Consider the following 26,935-nt stretch of genomic DNA (forward strand, 5'->3'; position numbering starts at 1 on the left):
TATTTCAGTTTCTTGTTTTTGGTTACGTATGTCACGCGATCATCACATGGCAGATAAAATTTTAAGAGCAAAAAAATTATGATGAAAATGCACAGACCCCTATCTTTTTCTATGCACGTTGTAAGACTAAGTGTAAAAGCGGAGATATTGCAGACATGACTTTTAAACAATTCTCCTTTTTGGATCAGTCAAGTCCTTACTTTGTAATATCACTATTTATCATATGGCTGGCAGCGCCCGTAGGCAATACGAAGCGAATCCTTACTTCTAATATACTACCCGAACAGGCAACACGGGCCCATCTTGCCCGCTTGGGATCGCCCTCTTTGATCCCGGGCAAGAAAGCAAGTTCCTAATTTTTGGACAATGTCGGCGATGGATTCGCAAAAAGCGGCAGTACACAATGAACTTTGACGTGCTTTCTTTCCCAGTTCTTGAGATAAATATTAAACAATGTCGGCAATGGAGTCGCATAAAGGCAGAAAATAGTCAAGATTGACTTGCTACAAACACAGTTGGCTTTCTTTCCCAGTTTTTTATACATGACAGGACGGAAAATGCGTGCACTGTAAGTACCTCCCGTTGTCCCATACAAAGCCTTAGAAAAGTTTTCTAAGGCTTTGTATGGGACAACGGGGGGTACTTACAGTGCACGCATTTTCCGTCCTGTCATGAAATAAGTAGTTTTTTAGTTTTGTCTAAGCGAAATATTTTTTTGCCATGCAGTAAATCCTTTATTGACCAAGCATATTCGGTCAAGAAGGCTGAATATTAGCCTCTTTAGTGTTTTTTTATGGACCTCCACGAACCTCAAAAACGCGAAAAAAAAAAGATAACTCGGCGAATATACAGCCATCATCACCTCACGCGTGGACAAGAACAGATATTTATTTGCATTTATCATTGACAGGTTAAGTTTTATTTCAGTTTCTTGCTTCTGGTTTCTTTTATCAAACGACAAGGAAGCTGTTTTAAAGGTGAACGAACTGTCTTTCTCTGCGTATAGTTCTATGGATGCCACGCGTTAATTTTCATTTTTTTTAAATGAGTTTACATTATCATTCTGTCAGACAAATATTGGGAGAATCAAGCTCTGGGCGTAACTAAAGTAGTTCGGATATTCAGTGGCCTGTTACGTCGCATGTGAAAAAGCAAAATTTCCTATCATTTAAGAAGGCTCCATAGGGATTTTGCTTAATTTTGGCGCGTGCGCCAGCGTAATGTTTTTCTAAAAAATGTTTATGTTTTCGCTCTTCAAGGTCACTAAAAGCCATCAGAAGGGCAGTGAACAAGGTTCGGACTGCTGTTTGTTGTAGTAAATATTATAAAAATATTATAAAAATGATTTTCGATATTAAGCTAGGGCTCCACGTAGGGAGGCGCTCGCCAGTGAAAGTTTGGCTGTGCCTCTTATTTTATTCAATTTGCTTCCTTGAAATCTCTCAAAATTGTCAAAAATTAGGAAAATTTGCCCTGCCGATCATTTAAAAGCCGAAAAAAATAGGAGTTTCAAAGCCAGTTTCCTAGCTATTTGCAATTTTGTGTTTTTTTCCTCTATCTCCAATTTGGTCCTATGAATTTATTTTATAAACATTCACTAGGAAGGCACAAATATGTTTAACGGTTCCACCGAAGGAAACGCGATAAATCTAGCTCGAAAGATCCCTGTTTTCTTTGCCGCAAAACATTATGTAATTGAATAAAACTTCACCAAGATAAATATCTGAGCAAGCGTAAACTTTCTAATATGTCGCGGTATCTGTCGCCTTTTGGCAATCTTTCTCACGGTGTTTTCTGTTCCGTTGACCTCTTTTCCAGGCGTAGAAGGCCTATGAACATAATGGGTGCAGTTGCTGCAAACCCTTGATTCCATCACATCAAAACTGTATCGCATTAGACTGTTTTTAACAAACCATTTCAGATTACAATCGTGCGATTATATCGAGCCGCCATGTTTGTTTGCAAGTTGACACTTTTAAAGCCAACATGATCTCGAGACCGAAATTACGATTATCGTTATTTCTAAATTGGCACCAAATTTATGGATATAGTAATTTCGTGGCACTCTTTACCAATGCTCTTTACCGTGTTAAATAAAGAGAAGGACTCGGTTCCACTGTCTTACAACATTCAAGATGGCGGAGGAAAGGGGTAAATGTGCGTTCAGTTGTGATCAGCATGATCTCGACACCAAGATAACGATTACCGTTATTTCTAAATTGGCCCTGAAATAACGAATATCATAATTTCAGTGCATGTCTGAGACCTTCGGGCTCGAAGCTTGGGAACTAGTATTCAGGGAAAGATAAAATGGCGGCTTACGGCGGCGAAGGAAATCTCAGTAGTTTAATATTTAGCGTGAAAAGGCTTGGGTGTTGTGATCTGGTTCTCAAGTAAAAAAAAATCACGGTCTGCAATGGCCCTACCCCCTTTTGAACAACAAGAAAACATTGAAACGGTGGTAAAAAGCAGCAAGTTTCGAAGTCTAAACGAAAGATGGGTAAGCTGAGTTTCAGTCAAATATCATGACATTTGGGATGTAATTTCGATACCGAATAAATAGTTCTACATGGTTACACACGCATAGGATTCTGTTGTGTTCACGTGAAGGCCATTTCAGCCATTCCTGCCACTTGTAAGTGGTAGGAAATAAAAGATATGTATAGTTGTTTCGTATTGAAGCCCTGTGAAATCACAAATTTGATTTATTTCTTCTTTGTTTTAAGTGGTCATTATCCATTACTTTTGGAAGTCGATGCTGATGAGAAAGAAAAAATGTTTATGATTATTTCTTCTCTCGAACATTTTATTATTTAGGTACCAAATAATCTTGATACTGAAGATCATTGCATCCATTATGAAAAAATTACCCTTGATTGCTTTGTCAACTGGAATGTATAATGTAATATACCTTGTGATTTGTGGGATTTTCACAAGTAAACTAGAAATACTTGAAGAAGTTAATGATGTACTTAATGCAGAGCATTTGGTACAAAGTCTGCTTTGCTGTAATCTACCTGAAGGTGCTTTTTATATGCTAGTAAGACTTGCACAGCCCAGTCAAAATGTTTTTGAGTAGTAGAAAAGCTGGCCAAACCTCTTCCTGAAAAGCAGTCTGAAAAATGTGAAGTTAGCGGAAGGTACTTCATTGTAGGCGGCCAAATTGTAAGCTGCCAGCCCATTTTGAGTGAGCAGTAAAACTCAAGATTGGCTATTTTAGCTAATTTTATTGAGAACCAAATTCCCAGCAACGGGCACAATTTTACTGGGCTATTTGTTATTTAACTATTTAGTAATATTCTTATTAAAATTTACTGCATTCCTTTCTAATAATTTGCTGCTGATTGTATGCTGTATATAGCTTATGATTTGTGTGATTTTCACAAGTAAATTAGAAATACCTGAAGATGGTAATGATGTACTAGATAATGTACTTGATGCAAAGCTATTTTGGTGCAAAGTGTGTGCCTTGTCTGTAGGTGATTTTGCATGCTAATAAGACTTGTAATTCAAATAATACACATCAGCTGGAGTGGGAATATTAAAAGAAAAATAATAATATTTAGCTATACCAAGTTCTGGTTTTATGTCCAAAGTGTGTGCCTTGTCCGTAGGTGATTTTGCATGCTAATAAGACTTGTAATTCAAATAATACACATCAGCTGGAGTGGGAATATTAAAAGAAAAATAATAATATTTAGCTATACCAAGTTCTGGTTTTATGTCCAAATTAAGCACTTAGTTGAAGATCACTGCACTGCTCAGGTCCAGAAGGCTGAAAGAGTACTGTCTGCTGTTAGTTTGATTTTTGTCATTTCTATTGATTTATTTTATTTATCAATGTTTCTTTGAATTGTAATTCATTGATCTCTTTCAATAGTGCAGGTTCGCTCATGTAACCTAATCTCCCACTTATGTATGTATGTATGGATGAGCTCAGTCAAAATGTTTTTGAGTGGAAGGCAAGCTGGTGATAGTAATAGGCAGCAGAGGCTGAACCTTGTCTTGAATGGAAGTGTGAAAAGTGTGAAGTTAGCAGCAGCTATATTATGGCAGGCAGCCAAATTGTCAGCTGTGGCACATTTTGACTGGGCTGATTGTGTGTAGTATATATGTGCACTTCTTTTAGGGTGTTAAACAGGTTAAAGTACCAAGAAATCCTCTGTGATAACTTGATAATTCAAGATGTAAAAATTTTAAATAATAAGGTAAAGCTTGATCATTCTTAAGAGTTTCCATTTGCTCTGGAAATTTGGGGGAGGGTCAGGGGAGCATTATTTATACATAAATAATGTACATAAAAAGTAAAAAAAAAGGACCAAGGTAAAATCCCAATTTGTTTTAAGAGTTAATTTTATCAAGAGAAAACCCTGGATATAGCTTGGGATTTGTGTGATTTTCAAAAATTGTTAGGAACCTTGTTAATTTTCAGCTTCAAGAACACAAGTACATAATCTTTAGTGCAGCCCTCTTTTCTCCCCGCCATTATTCTAATTTTTTTATCAAGTTTCCTTTTTCTTGTGTTCAATTAATTCATTGTCTTTACAGGTGAAATTTTAATATCTGCTAGCACAATTATCTCTGCTAAGAGTGTCTACCATCACTCTTGCCGGTCTCAAGCCCAAAACGCTGCAAACTAGCTGAAACTACATGTATTTCGTAAAATTGCAATGAAATCTATCTAAAAACACCAAAATCCGGCAGAACGCGCGAGTTTTTGCCAAATTTTACGCAAAAGTTGACAAAAGCGCTCAATTCGACCTGAAAAACACTTTTTTTTTTTTGTGCAAAAATCAGCCTATTTTACATTCAAAAGCACGATGTCTTTAACAAAATAGGGATACAATCCATGTGAAAACACTTATTCCAGCTAAAACGCAGTCTTCTCAGTAAAATTTGGGCTGATTTTACCCACTTTTTGTGTAAATAGCTGCCAAAACCCTCTAAACTAGCTGGAACTACATGTTTTTCACAAGATCGCCATAAAATCTTGAAACGTTGCTTTAGGGACCTTTATGCCTCCAAAACGAGTTTTTACTTTAAAAAAAATGGAATTAGCAAAGAAGTGAAAGGGGAAAAAGCTGTGAGAAAGGAGAAGTTTAGTGTTGCTGTGTGATATGCCGCCCAGATATATCAATTTATTAATTTAACGCCTTTAGCCGTGGGCAGAAGTTTTTCTCTAGACTAAGAGGACCCTCCCTATGTTGACGAACCTCAATAACTCGTTGATTTTACTGTTTTTACACAGATTTGATTTTAACCATATTCGCCAAAATAACTGCCAAAACACGGCAAACCAGTATCTCGGCCAAGAGCGATATTGGCCATTTCACACATCCTTATTAGATATGAATTTTATTAAAGATTGTCATTCTAGCATATGTTGGCTAGTTACCACAGGTTTCTTGATTTTCATGGGAAAGTGGCATTGGTTGGTACCATGACCAATCTCCTCGACTTTCCCATGATTTTCATAGGATGTTAGCGACCCATACTTCGAACCTCAGTTGTTTTTTTTTTTTTTTTACATTGGCGCGAGTTCCACAACTTTCTTCTGGTTTGGCATTGACTCAGAGTTGGGCTTATTTTTATGGCTAATCCATCGGCGACTTTCTCATGATTTTCTTGGGTTCTCAACAGTGACACGCACTTTGGAACCATAATTTTATAAATATGTCAACACTGGCAAATACTGCTAAAATCTACACTCTACTAAACTCCATGTACCACAATATCCACACAACTGCGTGTGCCTACTTGAAAATCCTAACCCTAACCCTAAAACTATCCAGTTAGCCTAGTATTGTATTGCTGGTTTGAGTGACTAAACTGGCTCAAATGATCCAGCTGCTTAAAAATCTAAGCACAGAGTAAGTTTAAAAGATTCAATTTTGTAAGGTTTCGAAACAGTTCCAAAATTAACATGCACATAGCTCAGTGTAAAACATCGAAGCTTCTAGGACTTCTTATGATTCCTACGAACGTACACACCTAATGCACGTCAATTTGCCTTTGTTGTCCTCGAACGATCACGTCTTCATGGTAACGTGGTGTAAGAACTGTACAGCACTTTATAAATATATGTTTTACTTGACGGTAAAAGTTTGAATCCGTACAAGGAAACGTAACGGAAACAGGCGATGATAATATTCCGTTGACAGAAATGCAACGGAAACGTATCGTCATATTTCCGTTCAGGAATCATAACGGAAACATAACAGGTCCAAGGAAGAAGTGAATGATGTGGAAACATAGAGTTTCATTTTTCCGAATTACGGAATCATGCTATTTCGTCCTGTGCTCACTCTAACTCTGTGCTATCCTAAACCTAACCCAAACCCCAAACCAATCCTAAGCTATGGTAAAGGGTTTAAGTCAGGGTTGAGGATAGGGTTAGGGCAGGAGCCCATTACCTGGTTAGGGTTAGAGTTTGGGTTGCTTCGGGTCAGAGGGGTTTAGTGTTACAATCAGGGTTAGGGCTAGGGTAAAATTATGCCTAGAGTTAGCGGGGTTTAGTGTTAGAATTAGGGTTAAGGCTAGGATGAGGCTATGCTTAGGGTTGGCGTTAATATTTTTCTACAAGCATTCAATTGCAGGGTTTTTGGTATTGTGTTTGTAAATTTCAGTAACTACTTGAAAGTTTACTGAAAAACAAACGATAGGCCGACTAGTACACTTACAGGATAGATAGAGAAGGTTGGGGGTTAGGGTTAGGGTTAGAGGGTCTGCGGTTGAGGTTAGGGCTAGGGTGAAGGTTTGGGGTTAGGGTTTGGGGGTAGGGTTAGTGTTTAGGGTAAGGGTGTAAGCCTCTTCAAAAATATTTTTAAGAAGATTTTGTCACCTTTTTCACTTAAATAACCACCTGAAGAATTTTGACCAGTTAGATTATTTGAAGCGGTTGGATTAATTTTGATTGGGGTTTAATAACTTTTAGTAGTTGGATGATTATTTTTACCAGTTGAACCACTGTAATATGCTGGATCTTTTTAACTAATGTTACCATCCTTACCTGAATTATTTGAACCAATTTCACTGTTTACACATGCATTATCCAGTTAGACCATTTCAACTGGTTGGATTATTTAAACCAGTTTGTCCATTTTAGATATTGGCATCATTTTATCAAGTTGGATCATGTTAACCAGTCGCACCATTTTACTAAGTGAGATCGTTTCTTCCGATTGGACCATGTCACGTAATTAAAATCTTTTCACCGTTTAAACCATTTTATCTTGTTTTGGCTGGTTGGACCATGTTAACCAGTTGCATCATTTTGACTGGAGTGAAAAGTTCCGTTCTTAACCCGAGCCCTAACCCTAACCCGGGGTTAGGGTTAGGGTTAGGATAGCTCGCAGCTAGAGTTAGGGCTTGGGTAGGGTGGGATTATGATTAGGCTGAGGGTCACAATTTTTTCTGAAAACATCCAATTTTTTTTTGGTATTGTGTTTGGCTCTAAACTTTAACAACTACTTGAAAGTTTGCTTGAAATCAAAATATACCATTTTTTGCCAAAATAACTGCCAAAATGCGCAATTCGGGCCTTTTTATCAATTTACACTTGGTTTAAGCTTGATTTTTGTGTTTTCCCACAGACTCTTAAACTATTTTGCTGAGAACATTTTTCGCAGCGTTTTTAAAACTGAAATAAGCTTATTTTTGCAAAAAAAACAAACGTGTTTTTCAGTCGAATTTAGTGTTTTTGTCAACTTTAGCGAAAAATTTTGCAAAAATCGTACATTTCTGCCGTATTTTAGAGTTTTTAGACAGATTTCGTCGCGATCTTGTGAAAAACATGTAGTTTCAAGCTAGTTTTCAGTGTTTTGGCAGTTATCTTGTCAAAAAATGGGTAAGTCAGCGCAATTGTTTTTTGTTTGGTTTTTAAGGTTTTGTTTGCCCAAATTTTACTGAGAACACTGTGTTAGCTTGTCTCCATTGTTTTTTCGCAGATTCTATCGCTGTTTTGCTGAAAACATAACGTTTCAGCTTGTTTGCATCGTTTTTGGTCGTGAAATAAGCTAATTTTTGCAAAAGGAAAAAAAACCTGTTTTTCAGCCCAAATTGACATAAAGGATACAGAAGAACATTTGCTTATTGCCTTTTTTTTTTTGTCCTTACTCATGAAGTTGATTTTGGCATTTCAAACAAAAACTCTGCTAGAGCATTAATTGAATGACATATCATGCACTTACTTTGAAGCAAGAACACTTTTTTTTTAATTCAGAAAAATACTTTTTTATTTTTTTTTAAGGACTGCTGGATATAACCTGTACAACCAAGATGAATTTACATTCATTATTTGTCATAACTTACACTAAATTAGAAATTCAAGTATGAAATGAGGGTACTAGCCCTTTAATGGTGTTCAAAATTTCCATATGCAGGGGTACTTGTGGCTACTGGAGAAGAATCAGTCTTTAACCCTTCACCCCCCCCAAGGGAGATAATAAGTACAGATATCCTCTTCCCTAGGGGCAACTAGCTCAAAAGTGAGTGATCTCAAAGGCCCTCCAAAAACGTTTTCTACAGCAATAACTAAGCTCTACAGAAGCACACTATGCAGACAAAAGGTGTAAGAGAATCAATGAATTCTTTAATTCTTGGTCCCTCCCAGGCCAACCTATTGTACAAATCTCATGACATCTGTTCCAGTTTCATCAGTCAATTTTTCAAGCTTCAAGCTTTTCCTGCAATTATGTACTTGTTCTTGAAGCTGAAAACTAACAAGGTTCCTGTAAATTAAGTTTACATAACAACCTAACAATTTGTGAAAATCACACAAATCCCAAGCTATATCCAGAATTATGCTCTTAATAAAATAAACTTTTAAAGCAAATTGGGATTTTGCTCTAGTTCTTTTTATTTTTTTGTTACTTTTTAAATACATTTGTATAAATAATGCTCCCCTAACTCTCCCCAAAACTTTTAGAACAGATGCAAACTCTTAAGAATGATCAAGCTTTACCTTATTATTAAAAATTTTTTACATCTTAGACTACCAAGTTATCACAGAGGTTTTTTTCGGTACTTTGACCTGTTTAACACCTAAAAAGAAGAACACATACATAACACACACACAATCAGCCAGGTCAAAATGTGCTGCAGCCAACAATTTGGCCACCTACAATGAAATAGCTGCCAATTTCACACATGTCAGACTTCTATTCAGGACAAGATTTGGCCTCTGCTGCCTATTACTATTGCCAGCTTGCCTGCCACTCAAAATTTCAACTGAGATTGTACATACATACATGTGGGATTAGGTTACACGAGCGAACCTGCACTATTGAAAGAGGTCAATGAATTATAACTCAAAGAAACATTGATAAATAAAATAAATCAATAGAAATGACAAAAATTAAACTAACAGCAGACAGCACTTTTTTGGCCTTCGGGGCCTGATCAGTGCAGTGATCTTCAACTAAGTGCTTAATTTGGACATAAAACCAAAACTTGTTATGGTTAAATATTATTATTTTTCTTTCAATATTCCCATTCCAGCTGATGTATATTATTTGAATAACAAATCTTATCAGCATGTTAAAATCACCTGAGGACAAGGCATACACTTTGTGCCAAAATTGCTTTGCATCAAGTACGTTATCTAGTACATCATTACCATCTTCAGGTATTTCTAATTTACTCTTGAAAATCACACAAATCATAAGCTATATACAGCATACAATTGGCAGCAAATTATTAAAAAGGAATGCAGTAATCTTTAATAATAAGAGTAGCTAAATAACAAATAGCCTAGTCAAAATGTGCCGGTAACCAGGGATTTGGCTTTCCACACAGAACATTTGTTAGGCGTCTAGTCTGGACAAGGTTTGGTCTCTACCTTCTGTTACTATAGCCAGCTTGCCTACTTCTAAAAAACGTTTTGACTAAGCTGAAAAAAATGTTTGAGAGAAAAATGGCCACAACAAGCCCACTTACTGCAAAATAAGAAACATAAAAGTAACACTTCAAATTAATACAGAATATAAGCCTTGCAGGATTTGGCTCTCAATAAAATTAGTTAAAATAGCCGATCTTGAGTTTAACTACTCACTCAAAATGGGCTGACAGCCTGCAATTTGGCCACCTACAATGAAGTATCTTCCACTGACTTCACACCTTTCAGACTGCTTTTCAGGATGAGGTTTGGCCTCTGCTGCCTATAATTACAACAGCCAGCTTGACTACTACTAAAGAACATTTTGACTGGGCTGTGCAAGTGTTACTAGCATATAAAAAGCACCTTCAGGTAGATTACAGCAAAGCAGACTTTGTACCAAAACACTTTGCATCAAGTACATCATTACCCTCTACAGGTATTTCTAGTTTACATGTGAAAATCCCACAAATCACAAGGTATATTACATCATACATGTTGACAAAGCAATCAGGGGTACATTTTTCATAATAGGATGCAATGGTCTTCAGTATCAAGATTATTTGGTACCTAAATAGTAAAATGTTCGAGAGAAGAAATAATCATAAACATTTTTTCTTTCTCATCAGTATCGACTTCCAAAAGTAATGGATAATGACCACCTAAAACAAAGAAGAAATAAATCAAATTTGTGATTTCACAGGGCTTCAATACGAAACAACTATACATATCTTTTATTTCCTACCACTTACAAGTGGCAGGAATGGCTGAAATGGCCTTCACGTGAACACAACAGAATCCTATGCGTGTATAACCATGTAGAACTATTTATTCGGTATCGAAATTACATCCCAAATGTCATGATATTTGACTGAAACTCAGCTTACCCATCTTTCGTTTAGACTTCGAAACTTGCTGCTTTTTACCACCGTTTCAATGTTTTCTTGTTGTTCAAAAGGTGGTAGGGCTATTGCAGACCGTGATTTTTTTTTTACTTGAGAACCAGATCACAACACCCAAGCCTTTTCACGCTAAAATATTAAACTACTGAGATTTCCTTCGCCGCCGTAAGCCGCCATTTTATCTTTCCCTGAATACTAGTTCCCAAGCTTCGAGCCCGAAGGTCTCAGACATGCACTGAAATTGTGATATTCGTTATTTCAGGGCCAATTTAGAAATAACGATAATCGTTATCTTGGTGTCGAGATCATGCTGATCACAACTGAACGCACATTTACCCCTTTCCTCCGCCATCTTGAATGTTGTAAGACAGTGGAACCGAGTCCTTCTCTTTATTTAACACGGTAAAGAGCATTGGTAAAGAGTGCCACGAAATTACTATATCCATAAATTTGGTGCCAATTTAGAAATAACGATAATCGTAATTTCGGTCTCGAGATCATGTTGTTTAAAGCTCTCGCTATGTTCGTACCCAGATCTCGCACGGTCAAAAAATCTTAAAGAGCCTCCTTTAGAAATGATATTCAACAAAGTTTTCTAGGCGCCGAAAATAAATTTCACTGTATGCCTGCCCAAAGTGAGGCGATGGGGCGGTTGAAAAAAATAATACAATGGTGTTCTGTGACAGAAATTAAACTACCAACTCATTGAATTCAAAAAACGAAGTTTTAAATCTGACATACTTTTGATAAATATTACCTGAATTACCTACGCGCTGATAAAACATCAGCAGAAGGAATCATTGTTAATATGGACCAGTTTGAAGTTGTTTAATTATCTTTTTTCCATCTAAGAGACGGGTCATTATTGACCGCCGGGGGATGGGGGACGGAGGATTTTGGAAGGGATCACATGATTTTCAGAACCATAGTGGGAAGTCAACCGAATTTTATCGTACAGCAACATACCCCCCCCCCCCGAAGTAAAGTTATGTCCAGAACTTGGTATCCAATGTGACACTGTTACGAGCGAGAGATATGGGTGGGTGTCCCCGGCTAGTGGGGATGTGCATCAGGATAAGATGGCATTTTTAGGACTGGATTGACTATTATGGAGATGAATTTTCAATATAGTTACCAGGATGGGGTCGCATACTTTCGGGATTTTGAGGTAAAAATCTGGTAAAGGTTCTGAGAGGCACCCCTGCCCTCCCCCGCGATAGGCTGGGTCTCAAAATTGGATGTTTTTACGCATTTTTACACAATTTTTTTCACAATTTTTCAACAATTGTTGTTTCCATGCACAGATAATAAATTATGGGGAAAAACGAAAAAGGGAATGTTACACTTAAACCAACAAGCTTTCATGGAAAGTGAGCGTTCTGCATGAAAAATAGATGCACGAAAATGGCTTCCAATAGTCATCATCTAATTTAGTTATTCAAGTTTTCTCTATTTTTTACTTATTTCATTTCAGGAAGGCATTCTGTAAGACACAAAAGAGCGATGAATAACACGCGTGAAATCCTAGAGAAGATCAAAATAGGTTTGGATGTTGCCACATATCTTCTGAAGACTGATCGTGGTATACAAGCCTCTGATTTGTGTGATGAATGTGTTATCTTACTCAACAACCTAAACTTTGGTATTAACGGCCTTGATGTCTCTGAGGTAATATTTAATGCGTACTATGCAATCTCTGGTTACACAAATGCAATAAGTTGCACCATTAAACTTATTGACATATTCTACAATGCTGGAATATCAATGAAAGAACTGGGAGACAAATATTTACGAAGAAGTAGGTTTGCAGAAGCCAAGAAACTTTTTGAAAGCGTAGTTGCAATCAATAAAACAATTGGCTTTAAAAGTGGAGAAGCAATCACTTATGGCAGGTTAGGATGTGTGTTTGAATTACTTGGTGAATATAACAAGGCTAAAGAACATCATGGGAAAGCACTTACTATCGCAACAGAAATTGGCGACAGGAAAGGAGAAGGAGTATGCTACAAGAACCTTGGAAATGTGTTTAAATCGCTCGGTGAATATCAGAAGGCTAAAGAATATAACGAGAAAGCACTCGTTATCGCAACACAAATTGGCGACAGGAAAGGAGAAGGAACACAGTACGGGAACCTAGGAGTTCTGTTTCGATCACTCGGTGAATATCAGAAGGCTAAAGAATATCATGAGAATGCACTTGCTATCGCAACAGAAATTGGCGCCACGGAAGGAGAAGGGACATACTACGGGAACCTTGGATGTGTGTTTGAATCACTCGGTGAATATCAGAAGGCTAAAGAATATCACGAGAAAGCACTTGCTATCGCAACAGAAATTGGCGACAGGGGAGGAGAAAGAGTATGCTACGGGAACCTTGGAGATGTGTTTCTATCTCTCGGTGAATATCAGAAGGCTAAAGAATATTGCGAGAAAGCAATTGTTATCGCAACACAAATTGGCGACAGGGGAGGAGAAAGAGTATGCTACGGGAACCTTGGAGATGTGTTTCTATCTCTCGGTGAATATCAGAAGGCTGAAGAATATCACGAGGAAGCACTTGTTATCGCAACACAAATTGGCGACAGGAAAGGAGAAGGAACACAGTACGGGAACCTAGGAGCTCTGTTTGAATCACTCGGTGAATATCAGAAGGCTAAAGAATATTACGAGAAAGCACTTGCTATCGTAAGAGAAATTGGCGACAGGAAAGGAGAAGGGAGATGCTACGTGAACCTTGGAGGTGTGTTTCTATCACTTCGTAAAAATAAGGCGGCTAAGGAACATTTTGACAAAGCCCTTACCATCAGTACAGAAACTGGCGAAAGAAATTGTGAAGGATGGTTCTACGCAGGCCTTGCAGATGTGTTTTATTCGTTTCATGACTACCAGAAGGCTACAGAACTATACGAAAAACTGCTAACTATCAGCATGAACGTTGGTGATAAGATAGGACAGGGATTGAGTTACCTAAGACTTGGATATGTTTCTCTATCGCTTGGAAATCATGACCAATCGGAGAAATTCTTTAACAAAGCGCGCTCGATGAGCAGCAAAATTAGAGGCAATATGATTTACTTTAAGAGCCTCCTCGGTATTACTCGAGTAAAGATGTCGCAATCAAAGTTAGAGGATGCAATGCAGTATCTTCCTCAAAGTATTGAAATTTATGAAAAGTTGCGAAATTTTCTCAAAGGACACGATGAATTTAAAACGTCTCTCTTGGAAGAGCACGGTAATTTCCCCTACAAGTTGTTGCGTAAAATGCTGTGTGCCAACGGACGCCTGCGAGATTCTCTCAACGTGGAGGAGCTGAGACGTGCTATAGGCCTTGCAGAATTAATGGCGGACAAACTCTTAACTGAAAGCCACATCTCAACTGATTCAACATATCGGCCTGGGATCGAGAGCATTGTGAGTAAAGAGAGCAATTGTGCTGTTTTGTACATTTCATATTGTGAACGACATGTTCATCTGTGGGTCTTAAAAGCAAATGGACACATTGACCATCGAGTGAGCCCCGAAATAAAAATCGACACCCTCATTGCTGCATTCGTTTGCGATGTGGAGGATATTTTTAAAAAGAGTGCCTCCAGTTTCGGAATTTTACTTAATGAGAATTGTGAAGATCGATCTCTAGGTGACGACACTTCCTTGTCTCCTCAAGAACAGAGCCGAGCACCTTTGCAAGGTGACCAAATCAAACGGAACGAAAGTATTCTTCAGTTGTGCTATGACCAAATTATCGCTCCTGTAAAAGATTTACTTACAGAGCCTGAAGTCATCATTGTGCCTGAGAAGTGTTCCTACCGAGTCCCTTTTGCTGCCTTACGGGATGAGCCAGCAGGAAAGTATTTATCAGAAACCCACAGAATCCGCATCGTCCCTTCTCTCACAGATAAAATAGAGCCAAACGAGTTTAACCAATATAGAATGACAGATAAAGCACCTAAAAGGCTGAAACTCTGAGACGATTTAGGAAGAAATTGAGGTTGTAACTGTAGCTTTATATTTTTGTTAAAGATCGGCGTAAAAGACACGAATTCTAAACTTCCAATGCAGTCGGTGGAGGAATTCTCTGTACTCCCTCCCAGTACCAAAACCTCGCTCCAAAGTCGTCGGTACACGAGACAAACGCTGCTCCTGTGGGGAAGTGTGTGATTCAGCGAATGTGGTTGTTGTGACCTAAAGAAAGAAAACATGCACAACTGGAATATTAGTACATTCAGTCCGAGTCCCAGAGTTACGTTTTATCTTTGTAGTTCCACTTGGCTGGTCTTTTCAACGTCCTGTGGGGCGGACATGAAATGAACGAACTTTCCACGTGCACTCGTTTCACAACAAGGATTTTATGTACAAGAAAGCCCGGGGCGCACGTGGAAAGAACGAACTTCTCACGTACGCTAGTTCCAGAACGCGGTTTTAATTAAAACGAAATCCCGTTGAGCTGACATCAGCAATTTTACTTCCACATTTCGATGTAATTTTATGGCGCTTAGGTTACAACTTTCAATCCGTGCATGTTAACCAACTGCAATCTTTAAACAACTTTATTGCTACATGTCGCCGCAATCCATATCGATTTGAGATGCAGCAAGCGAAACAAGCCCTGGGACGAATCATTATTTCCTGGAAGGGGTGTTTGAGAAATTTTAATTTCTTCTGCTAAATTTTTTTTCAAATATATACGTCTCCGCAAACCTCCCTGTCTAGTGAACCCCTTTCCTAATAGCCCCTTTCTCTAATAACCCTCCCCTTCTGATAAGCCCCACATCTAAACAGCCCCTCTCTAATATACCTCCTCCCTATCATATCCCCTCTCTAACAAGTCTCTTTTCGCCCATTCTCGAATAAAATTCTCTCTTAAGTAAGCACCCATCTCTATAAGCTTCTCTCCTTACAAGCTTTCCCTCTTTAATAAGCTCTCCCTCTCTGAATATCTCTCTCCTTAGTGGGTACTCTCTCTGGCTATAAGCCCCTCCTTCTAACAAGCTCCCCCTCTCTAACAAGCTCCCCTTCTCTAATTATCTCACCTCCTTAGAAAGTGCCCCTCCCTGATAAGCCTCTTTCTCTCATATTCCCCTCTCAGTAATAGGCTCCCCTCTCTCCCACTCATTAGAACGTCTCCAACATTTACACCATCGAATCTAAAGAACAACAAACATCATCAAAATGAACTCACAAAAATCCTCGGTATTGTTGAAAACAATCTGTGTCCTGTAGTCGTACATTGTGGCGCCTATGTACATGCTTAGAAACTTCCCTGAAAAAGAAATCAAACGAGTTAAAAACAGTCTCTGTTGGATTATAACCGACTGTTGAAATAGCTTCTTGATGCTGCACTTAGGACACATTCTGTACTCTATAGAAAAGTTAAAGGTTGGCACCCTTACATGAGCATTTATATTGTCCACACACTAACCATATTTCCCTTAAAAATGCCAAGGAGAATTTGTTTTGATCATCAGGAGCTTGTTACATTAGTGATCATTTCTCTTATTCTCATGACTTTTACATTTGATTCAATGGTGATACTGTAAGGAGAATTTAAAAGCCGGTCACTCTGAGGGGTTTCAGAGGTAAGGTAGAATCACAATAGAAAACAAGAAGGCGCGGTGGCCTCATGGTTAGTGCGCTTGACTCTGGATCGAGTGGTCCGGGTTCGAGACCTGGCTGGGGTGATTGTGTTGTGTTCTTAGGCAAGACACTTTACTCTCACAGTGCTTCTCTTCACCCAGGTGTACAAATATGCTGGGGGTAACCCTGCGATGGACTAGCATTCCATCCAGGGAGGAGTAGCTCCTACTACTACTCCTAGCCACTTCATGCTGAGGGAAATCGGAATTATGCGCCGGCCCCGTCGGCCTCTTGGGCTTTACTTTCACTTTTTACATAAAAGTTAATCGTTTTAAATTTTTTACCAGTTGAGAGTTATTTCATTTTTAAAATTACTCTTGTAAAAACTAATTTATCAAATTAACTCGTTATATTATCAAATCGCGAAGAACACAATTCTATTCGATATCGTTGGTGATGCCTTTTAAGCGGTAGTATATAACCACGAGTGCCGGCAAAGGTGTCAGTTACCGAGAAATCGGTACATTGAGTCAGTGAGACAACACATCTTGAATTTGATACAGATAATTTAGTAGTTTTTAGCAACAAATCTTGAGACAGCTTTTTACAATGTTGTGTTAACGTGTGTAGACATACCATGTATCAGAATTTTCAAAATATCTGTATTCATTGTAATTACTGATCGACTGTGGGTCAATTGCGTTTCTTTTTTCCACTAACTTTGTCTCTAATCTTATTTTAAAAATTGTTTAATGCTGTCCTCGACTTTTATAATGGCTTCCATCTTAACTATTTCATTCAAAACGATAAAATCTAAAGATGGCTTTTCAACACCATCATAAAAACCACCAAAGAACCTTTTTAAAACTGGCCAGAGGGATGATATACAAACACAAAATTCTTGCAATCTGTGTAAATATTCGGCATTACTAAAAGGAAAGCTAGCTCTTTTAGAAGATCAAGATTTTAGAAAACTTAACAAAGTGTAAAGTAGAAATCAATTTCTTTGAATTTTTCCGTATTCTGAATCAATGTCCAAATTTAAGCATTTGCACTCACTCCTTGTTTTTCGTATGCGGCATTCAGAAATTTCTATCGTTTCGCCTGTTTAGTGAATGTAAAACTTCAGCTCACTCCCCTTCCCTTCTCTCTTTAAAGAGGAAAATTAAAAGTAAAAGTTTAAAGAACCAATTTCCTTTCATTCGAGTGACTGGTATCCTAAGAAGCCTGGGGAACTGAGCTGCAAGGTAATGTTGCGGTCATCGACTAACCAAACGAAAGTCTTAAATTAGCATTTGGTTTTAATGAAGTGGCAGAGGAAACAGCGCAAGGTCTCGGCATTATTTTTATTTGAAATATCCCCAAATCTTCTGCTGTTTTCTAAGAATCAACAACGTTGGTATTTCTAGAATACCACAAATAATTTTTCAAGAAGAGTCTCAGTTCCCAGCTGTTTTTCCTCCGTGGGGAAACGCGGGCTGACGTACGAAAGCTTTACAATCCACAAACATCTTGCGTTCGCATTTGATATCACCCCGTGCGGCTCCAATTTTGCTCTCGCACTGGACGATGACCCGACTCAATATGAGTCCAGAAAGCTAACCAAAGGAAAGCTTGTTTTCGCCTTTGAGCCTTCAGTTGATCGTTTCGGAAGGAAGGCAGGGAATCTTCGCTCGCTTTTTATTGCCTTGTGATAAATATTCAGCAGTTGTAAACAAAAATCGATTTGTAGCGGGCCATCACACAAGCAATTTGTGCATCTTTCATTACATTGTTCCAAACTCTGCAACACAGCGAGTGCCGTAAGACATGCATTTCAATAGCTGGGGTCACGTTACCAGAGAATTTTCTAAGTGAAACGCCTTTCTCTTTTATAAAATTAAGTACAGTGAAAGCAAAGATGATACGAAATACAAAAGCTTATCATTTGATCTAAAGTCGACATCTTTTATCAAGGAACGGCTAGTTAATTTTTACAATTTACAAGACTACAATGAAATGTCAAGTCATTGTCTTTGAAATGCAATTTGTTTAAGCATCTCTACCGCTTTAAGATGTTGGATAATAATAACCTTGGGTGGGTTAACAACAAAATAAACAACAGCAACATCTGTTGACTGGTTGATTACAGAATTACAAAGACTTAAGTCGATTGGTTTTGAAGAAGATATCGTACTCCTCGTTCACTTGGTGTCTGTGTATTTGGTAACAACCTTCGTGCCTTAGCTGACTGCGTGCTTAGCAAGTTCACCCGGCAGATCTAGCAAATCTAGCTTGAAAGATCCCTGTTTTCTTTGCCGCAAAAAATTACGTAATTGAATAGAACTTCACCAAGATCAATATCTGAGCAAGTGTAAACTTTCGAAGATGTCGCGGCAGCTGTCGCCTTTTGGCAATCTTTCCCACAGTGTTTTCTTTTCAGTTGACCTCTTTTCCAGGCGTAGAAGGCCTATGAATATAACGGGTGCAGTTTCTAGAAACCCTTGATTCCACTGAAAAACTGAATTGTGTTAAATACCCTGGGAGCGAGTTTAGAGGCAGAAACAAACTGCTCGGACACTAATATTTATTCATGCTGAAACTATATTTGTAAAGTTGTTTTATGATTTGTAAATATATATATATATATATATAGTCCATCTCTGTAATATAACTTATGGATATTTCAATCAATGGTGGCTCACTGAATGACATTATCACTCAGAGATATATAAATAAAGATTGCCTTGAGTAAAAAGGATTTCTTCCCCAAACGCCTTCCATGCGTTTCCCAAACGGAAACCTGAAACCAAGATTCCCCTTCCAGTCAATTCATTTCGTTTATTGATTAAATTTATTATTTTTATTACATGTTTTTCTAACAATTGAAGCAATTTAGGTATTATTGTATTGTTCACTTTCTGACAATGCTTCGAAAAGAACAAAGTGTAGGTTTTTGTCGAGAGCCGAGGGTCGAAGGGAAATGTTAGGGGTCGACGGTTCAAAATATGCCAACGATTTATTTATTCAATCTTTATTATTACTTATTTTTCCTCGAGCGCAGCGAAGTTTATAAATTTGTCAACATTCGCGCCTGAATCACGCAAAACAAAACTTTGTTATTTATGGTGGTTGTTTCAGCGGTCAAGAGATCCTTATGGTTGTGGGTTTCGACGGCTGAAGCTTTTAAGAGAAAAAAATAAAACTTCAAAACATGAGCGAATATCGAGCTACCAGTGAGTTATCAGTGTCTCACTTTTCCCTCCTAACTGCGTTGCAGTAGTAATTTTGCGCCGCTTTTTTATATATGATGTAAATTTCGTCTATAACGCATTATGTTTCCTCCGTTTGGCTTCGCGAAGTTCTGTGAATCATATATTTATAGTTTTAAATAAACATATTTTGTATCTTGTGGTCGCAAAATTCCCCGCTCTTTTCTCTTCGCCATTCGCACGTTTCCTTTTATGAGCCCAAGGAACTGAAAATATCAAGGTACTTAATCATAGATTTTCGTATTACTAGGACAAAGAATATCGTTTGTCCTACCAAGGAACAAGTTATATAGAGGTTCATGAAGTCGTTGTTTTAATTTTGGGAGGATTTTTAGAAACTTTCTCCGAGCAAAAGTCTTCTCAATGGAAGTATTAAAAGACTTGCAACAGAAATTATTACGATAGGAGAACGCTGTCAAGAATTCTCCATTACGAATAACTCACCAAAACACGCGCAAGTGAAATAGGAGAATGCGAGAAAGTGCTGAAGAGAGGAAACGAGAGCTAACATCCTGGCATTTCTGTCTTACGATCACGAGATACAAGTAATGATATATTAATGAGTTAAAAACGACGACAATGATGAAAATTAATTGGTGACACGATTTTGGGGATTTTTATGGAAATTATGTTACATTAAGTAAGTATACACTGGATTACTGATATATATTTATATACACTTTTTAGAATTTTTGCTCATCATTGAGTATATTAGAAGAAAATGATTTTCTTTCCGCCTTTCAGTTACATTTGGCAAACCTCTGTCCCGGAAGCTATTAAAGAATTTGTTACCAACGAGAAAAATAAGAAAAGCAACAAATTGATCAAATAGAGAGGCAATAAAATTCCCTTCGACATGTCGCTTTGGCTGGTTGTTGCCTGTCTCCAGAACAGCGAAAAATAGTCCTTACGTTAGAGATACATACAGCAGTTATCTTTTACGTATCATGGTCCTCTATACAAAAGCGAGGTTCTGAGATTGAAGTATGGTTATAAATAATATAATGTAGTACCAGGGTGTGCAGTGAAAATATGAACTGATGCCGTGACAGCGGCTGAGTAAATAAAAGGAAAACTGCTGATCCCTAAAAACAGTAGGTAGAGATATTATCATAGTAAAAAAAAAACAAAACAAATTAAAATGAACAATTTATTACATAACATTTCAATGAAGCCTAATTTCTTGTGTCATGGATCGCGTTTAGACAAAGATCGAGTTATATGCACCCACTAGAAGCCTCCGAGCTCTGAAAAGACATTACCACTCAACCCTACACTTGGTTAAAAACACAAAGAGCTCTGCTGAGCTTACAGTTCATCTAACCCTTTTACGAACTGAATCTGGGCTGGCCACCTTCGAAACAGTGAGCGACTGCAAAAAAGAGTTCGCCCGAGATAACATTAACAATTTCTAAAGTCATATCCCTCTCCGGTGGAGAATGTCTTTAACCCTTTAACTCCCACAAGTGACCAAGACAGAATTTCTCCTTACGGTATCAAAACAATATCAACCAGACAAGTGATGAGAATAAATTGAAATGTAAATGTAATTGATGGATACACAATAGAATCAGCTAAAGCGCACAATGCAAAGGCTGCTGTGTCTGCGAAGCTTTTATAGAAATTTATTTTGCACATAATTAGCGTAGTTTTTCCGAAAAATTTGACAAATCAGTTGAACAATGTTTTACCATTACCCTGAATTATGAAAACTGTAAGAAGCTGAGAACAGATGACATTTCGCACAACTCTGAAAAGGGAAATTTTTAAAAGAAAAGTTGACTTGCTTTTCAACTGTGCATGTTAGACAGTCGTGCAGGAAAATTAAAAAATAAGCATTTGGACAGTATTCCTGTTTCATTCTCTCCTTCTATACCTACTGGTAATTTGAAACTTTCATGGCTGTTTATAGAGTTATCAAATCAATGAAGTAAAGTAAAATTCGAGTTGTCCGATGCCGAGGCATCTGGTTTTTATGACCAGGTAACATACTTAAATAGTAAACCACTTATGTAGCTATCAATCTTGGCAGTGTACTTAGCAGTATCATTATTTGCATATATAGTTTCCCATAGCACAAGGATACCTCGAAATACTGCAAAAATACAAGACTTGTCCACACCGACCAGTGAATCGCATCATGATATAGATATCAGGCGCCTAAGTTCCAATCATAAGATGCGGCTCTCTTAATATTGAACGCATGTGCATGTGTCAGAATGTACAATTGCGTAAGCCATAAATTCAACGTAGGGGCGCAGAGGGTAGTTTCTTTGACAAAGCAATAACACCATGGTCAGTCCATTCTCCTCGATGAATCGTTTATCACGAACACAGCATTAAGCAATCATAGACTACCTGAAGAATGAGTTATGTGAAAACAAAGCGTTCAGCTCAAATGCTTTCTTGACTTGGCCCCGAAAATTAACTTCGATGAAAACGAAAACAAACAAGTATTTCCAGAAAACATGTCGAATAAAATAATTTCAAGGGATACGGTATCTTTACTGAACTTAAATCATTCTTATAATAATATCGACATGCTTTATAAATGTTTACATGGAACTTCTTTCTGTTTTTGTCAGTCCTTGCTCAAACGAAACTTCTCTTCATTAGCCTAACAATTAAGTCAGCCACTTTGATAAAAAAATGCCAGAGGATGTTTCAGAAAACAAAGACACGATTCAGACTGAACGTGATCATATCATCATGCCGCTGAAACGCTGAAGGACGTCGTGAGAAGAGACAGAAATTCAAAAGACAAAAGATCTACGAGAATGAAAAACCATCTGTTACGTGCTCACAAAATGTATAAAACAATTAATTGATAAATAATGAATTTAAAAAAATAGCAAAACTAGATCTTTCTTTGATATATTCATAATTTCAGCTGCTAACGATTTTGATACAAATCAAAGGACCCTTTTTGTCGATGAAAAAAAAGACGGAAATGTTAACTCTTTGACACAGTCTTACTTCAGGTCGCCATGCTTGCTAGGACGTATGAAACTGTCGGGGTCTGGAACCGAGGCTACGATGTTCTCACAACTTGCTGAGCGATCAAAACGCAGTAATTTCAAGCAGCTAATGACCTTCGTTGGTGTTATTGATGTTTTGGACAGATTTTCTATCATTTGGAGAGATGTTTGATCTTGTCTATGTTAACTATTGTCCATCCTTCCTTTTTTTCCCGATTTCATTGGAACGTTGTAAAACCAAGGAAAATATCAACACCAGTTGGCTGTCAATTCGGTGGTCGCCACCTGGTGGTATGACATGACTTTTGGAAACTAAAATAAATAATGTGACCAGGAGTTGTCTTTCAAATTGCCTTGAATTCCATTGGCATTTTCAGGATCCTTCCAGGTCAATTGAATATCAAAATTAAATATGGCCAGCTGAGCCCTAAACTCCTTCGTAAATCTCTTTTTTTGTAACTTCAAAATGAATTCATGACACTTCTGTAGCAATCAATCGATTAACTTAATAAATGTGTCAGTCTGAATTCATCCCAAGAAATGTAACTTTCAACTAGTGTTTCCTGAACGGAATATATCACTTGTAGTTAAAGAACAAAAGACAAAACCGTGTAATTGTTAACCTACAGAGCAGGCGCAATTTTGGCGCGCGAGTGCTCAGTATTTCCTTAACGAAATTGTGGCCGCCATCTTTGATTTTAATGGCAGCTGAAGGCTGTACCAAGGGGGCGATCGTCGGTCAAAAATAAGGAGAAGGGTGGGGGTGAGGAAGTGAAGATTACGCCTGCCCGAAGTCATTGTTATTTTGCAAAACTCCGTTCGCCCACTAACGGAGGTCCTGATTGGTGCGGTTAAGCTTCAGCTATCAATCACAAACCAAATGTGTCATTTGAACGTCATTCTGACATTTTGTTCTTTCTAGACAAAGGGAAAGATGGGGAACTCTGATTGAGAAGTTTTTAGTTTCGATTTTGCTCTCGAGCAAGCACGGAATTTAAAATGTCTCGCGCATAAAAATCGGAACAAAAAGAAGCAATTGTTTGGTTGGTTGAACCAAAAGTAAGCAATCTTTTCACTGTTCAACGATATCGGAGGACGTCCTCTGTTAAAAGAACCGATTGAGGTAAGTGACATGTTTCTGGAAAACCTTTTGATGTCATATACATTACATTTTGCGCTGTGATTTCCTTGTCTAAACTGGTACGATGAAAATTTGGTCGTTATTTTGAGAAGAAAAGTAGGTTGATGACTCTTTCAAGGGTTCACTATTCTCGAAGAACCCTCGCTAATTAAAGGACTTCATATTTTACCAAAAGGACGTAAAGACAGCAGAGTGGCAATAATTCTTAATAAAGAAACCACAACTTTTAGTTTGCAAGACATGTTTCGACATTCTTATGACATATCTCTTAAATCTTTATGAAAATTTGATCAAATGTAATGTTTCCCAAGACTTAACGGAAACAATTCCAGGATCTAAGTTTAATTGAAAGTAAGTTAAATTAAAGAGCAAGCGAATCATCAACGAAAGAAAAAGGAAACGTAAAAAGGAAAATTACTTTGCGCACTTCACGGACTACTCATGATATAGTCTGGCGATTTCCCGACCAGTCATTTAAAGTACAGACGAACAATCAGATTGACGTGAAAGAAAAAATTATATCAAGGAAAAAAATTTGCTCCGATCCCATTGTTCGTTCCTAAAACAACAGTAATCGCATGACAGTAGCGTATAGTCTGTCCAAGGTAGAACCGAAAAATGAAAATAAAACATATGATTATGTCAACTGTCGCATTTTTTATAGACAACTTGGAGAAGACATTTGGGGGAGAAGCAGTTCACAATTAATTGATTCTATCAGCTGATAGCTTTAGTTATGTCCTTCTCTGCAAATAATCTTGCAAATTATAGTCCTTAACTTCGTGTACAAATGGCGTTAAGTTCCTTGTTGCGCTAAGTCATTGTTCTTGTGATTAAATTTAGGTATGAGCAAACAACCCAAGATCATAACCCCTGAGGCGTAAAGAGTTCACGCGTAGGGTTTCTTCCAAAAGACAGCCGGCATCATCGCTCACTAAAGGTTTGCTCTTCTTGAAAACTTTTTCCTGAATTCCACTGTTTGTCATTTAAAAATCCGTTTCATGAAATATCCATTTCATGCCAATATTGCGCTCCCTCGGTCAATCATTGCCTTGCTCTTCCTCTCTGACGAAGAATTTCCTATATATTTCAAGTTAAAGGCATTTGTCGTAACTTATGGCTCGAAACACTTTGCATATTTCATATAACGTTTATCAATGTTTTATCTCAGTCTTGTTCAATAGTTTGCCCGGCTGATAATAGACAAGGAGAATCCAACTGAGATGTTTGCAGACAACGAAGCTCAGCTAAATCGAAGTAAAGTGTTCACTTTGCAGTTAGCAACGAGAACAAAAGCCGAGATTTTCACAGAACTGGTTGTGTTTCTGCTAATAGGTTTAATCGGCAACCGGGAATTTTCTTGTTCTCCTGGTCATAAGCCTGACTCCATCGCTAAGAACTATCTCTAACTTTTACGTAGCTTCTCTGAGTGCGATGGAGTTATTGTTGTCATTATCCATTTGGATTTTCATCCCCGAAGTAGTATTAAAAGGAACGCCGACATTTGGTGACGCTCTCTGCCAATTTGTAGGATTCATTACAGCCATGTTAGCCACAGGTTCCATTTATTCCATGGCCTTAATTGCAATAAATCGATATTTCCTCATGGTAAAATCGAACCTTCATCGCAAGTACTTTACAAAGAGGAACGCTTATATATCGATCGCTGTGTCATGGATCTTGGCTGGAAATTTTCCTGTGTCTTACATGCTTCTCGGCAACAAGTTTAAATTTCATCCCGGAAAGGGGGTTTGTATCTATGATGTGACGAAGCTAAATCTGGTACACGCTTTTTTGACAGGTTTCTTTAACATTCAGCTTCCATATCTTATCATTTCTTGTTGTTATTTCAAGATTTACCAAAGAGTGAAAGAACACAACGCATTACTGAGACACCGTGGAGGTGGAAATGGAAGCGGCAGCGGAATTTCAGCGAAGGAAATTAAAGTAACAAAACTTTTGTTTGCTATCGTACTGAGTTACACGATTTGTTGGACGCCAATTTATGTCATCGATTTAGTTGGAGTATTTCTTGGTCAATTTTTCGCTCCTCGCCTTGTTTACGTGTTTTACAGCATTGTTGTTGGTAGCACTATCGCCATCAGCCCGATAATATATGGCGTTTTCAACAGAGAGCTCAAAGGCGAAATCGTAAAACTTTTAAAATCTAAATGCTGTTGTTTTTGCAATAAATTCAAAGTTGGGGTACCTGTGACAACCTCAAATAGGCGTTCATGATCACGTACCAGGGATCAGGAATCGCGGAGTGTGGAAGATTTGTATCCGCATAAACAGAAAACAAATTTAGATGGCTAGCTCTGACAAATAGCCTAAAATTATATGATACTGATTCTCAGTACAATCCCAGAAAGATTACAAACGAACATAAAACCGTATCAGATCTAACAAAGGCTTATTGAAATTTCTTTGACAAAAGGTTCAGCCCTCTAAATTTTTATTTCCCCTCATGAGTTAAAGTAAAATGTAATGAATAAATTATGATAGTTGGTGCTGGTGTTATGCTAACTACTGCCAATTACTCATGCTGAAACTATATTTGTAAAGCTGTTTTATGATGTGTGTGTATATATATATATATACTGCATCTCTGTAATTTAACTTATATATATTTTAATCAATGGTGGCTCACTGAATGATATTATCACTTAGAGATATAGAAATAAAGATTGCCTTGAGTAAAAAGGATTTCTTCCCCAAATATCTTTAATGCGTTTCCCAAACAGAAACCTGAAACCAAGATTTCCCCTCCAGTCATTTCATTCCGTTTATTGATTTAAATTTTTTCTTTTTATCAACTGTCATTTTAATTTGAATGACAAACAGGGCAGGTGAAGTAACATACAAAAAGGCATGCCAATCGATTAAAATTAAAAATTTTTTTGGGCTCGAGATGTCGTGTAGCAAAGCTGTTCTTCGGCGAGATATTAAACTTGAAATTGTTAAAAGTTATTGGAAATCATAGAACTAAGAAAGAAAAGCTATTTTCAACAATATTTGCAATGTTTTCTTTGATCAAAGATGTCACAAACAGAAGAGATCCGATGTGAAAAGTACCAATTAAAGTACTTGAACTGCTTCGCCATGTTTTGACGCCGTTGTAATATAATTTTGCCTTTCAGCAGCTACACATTTTATCGAAATTAAGGGGTCACGTTTGGGAATACTGTCACTGAATATCCCTTGGCAGACGATGT

General features: G+C 37.7%; 1 pseudogene; it reads left to right on the forward strand.

The window, feature by feature from the left end:
• Positions 1-26,282, forward strand: part of LOC131777441 (melatonin-related receptor-like) — a 95,976-nt pseudogene extending 69,694 nt beyond the window's left edge.
• Positions 26,283-26,935: the final 653 nt, after the last annotated feature.

Source organism: Pocillopora verrucosa, chromosome 14, assembly GCF_036669915.1.
Source record: "Pocillopora verrucosa isolate sample1 chromosome 14, ASM3666991v2, whole genome shotgun sequence".
NCBI lineage: Eukaryota > Metazoa > Cnidaria > Anthozoa > Scleractinia > Pocilloporidae > Pocillopora > Pocillopora verrucosa.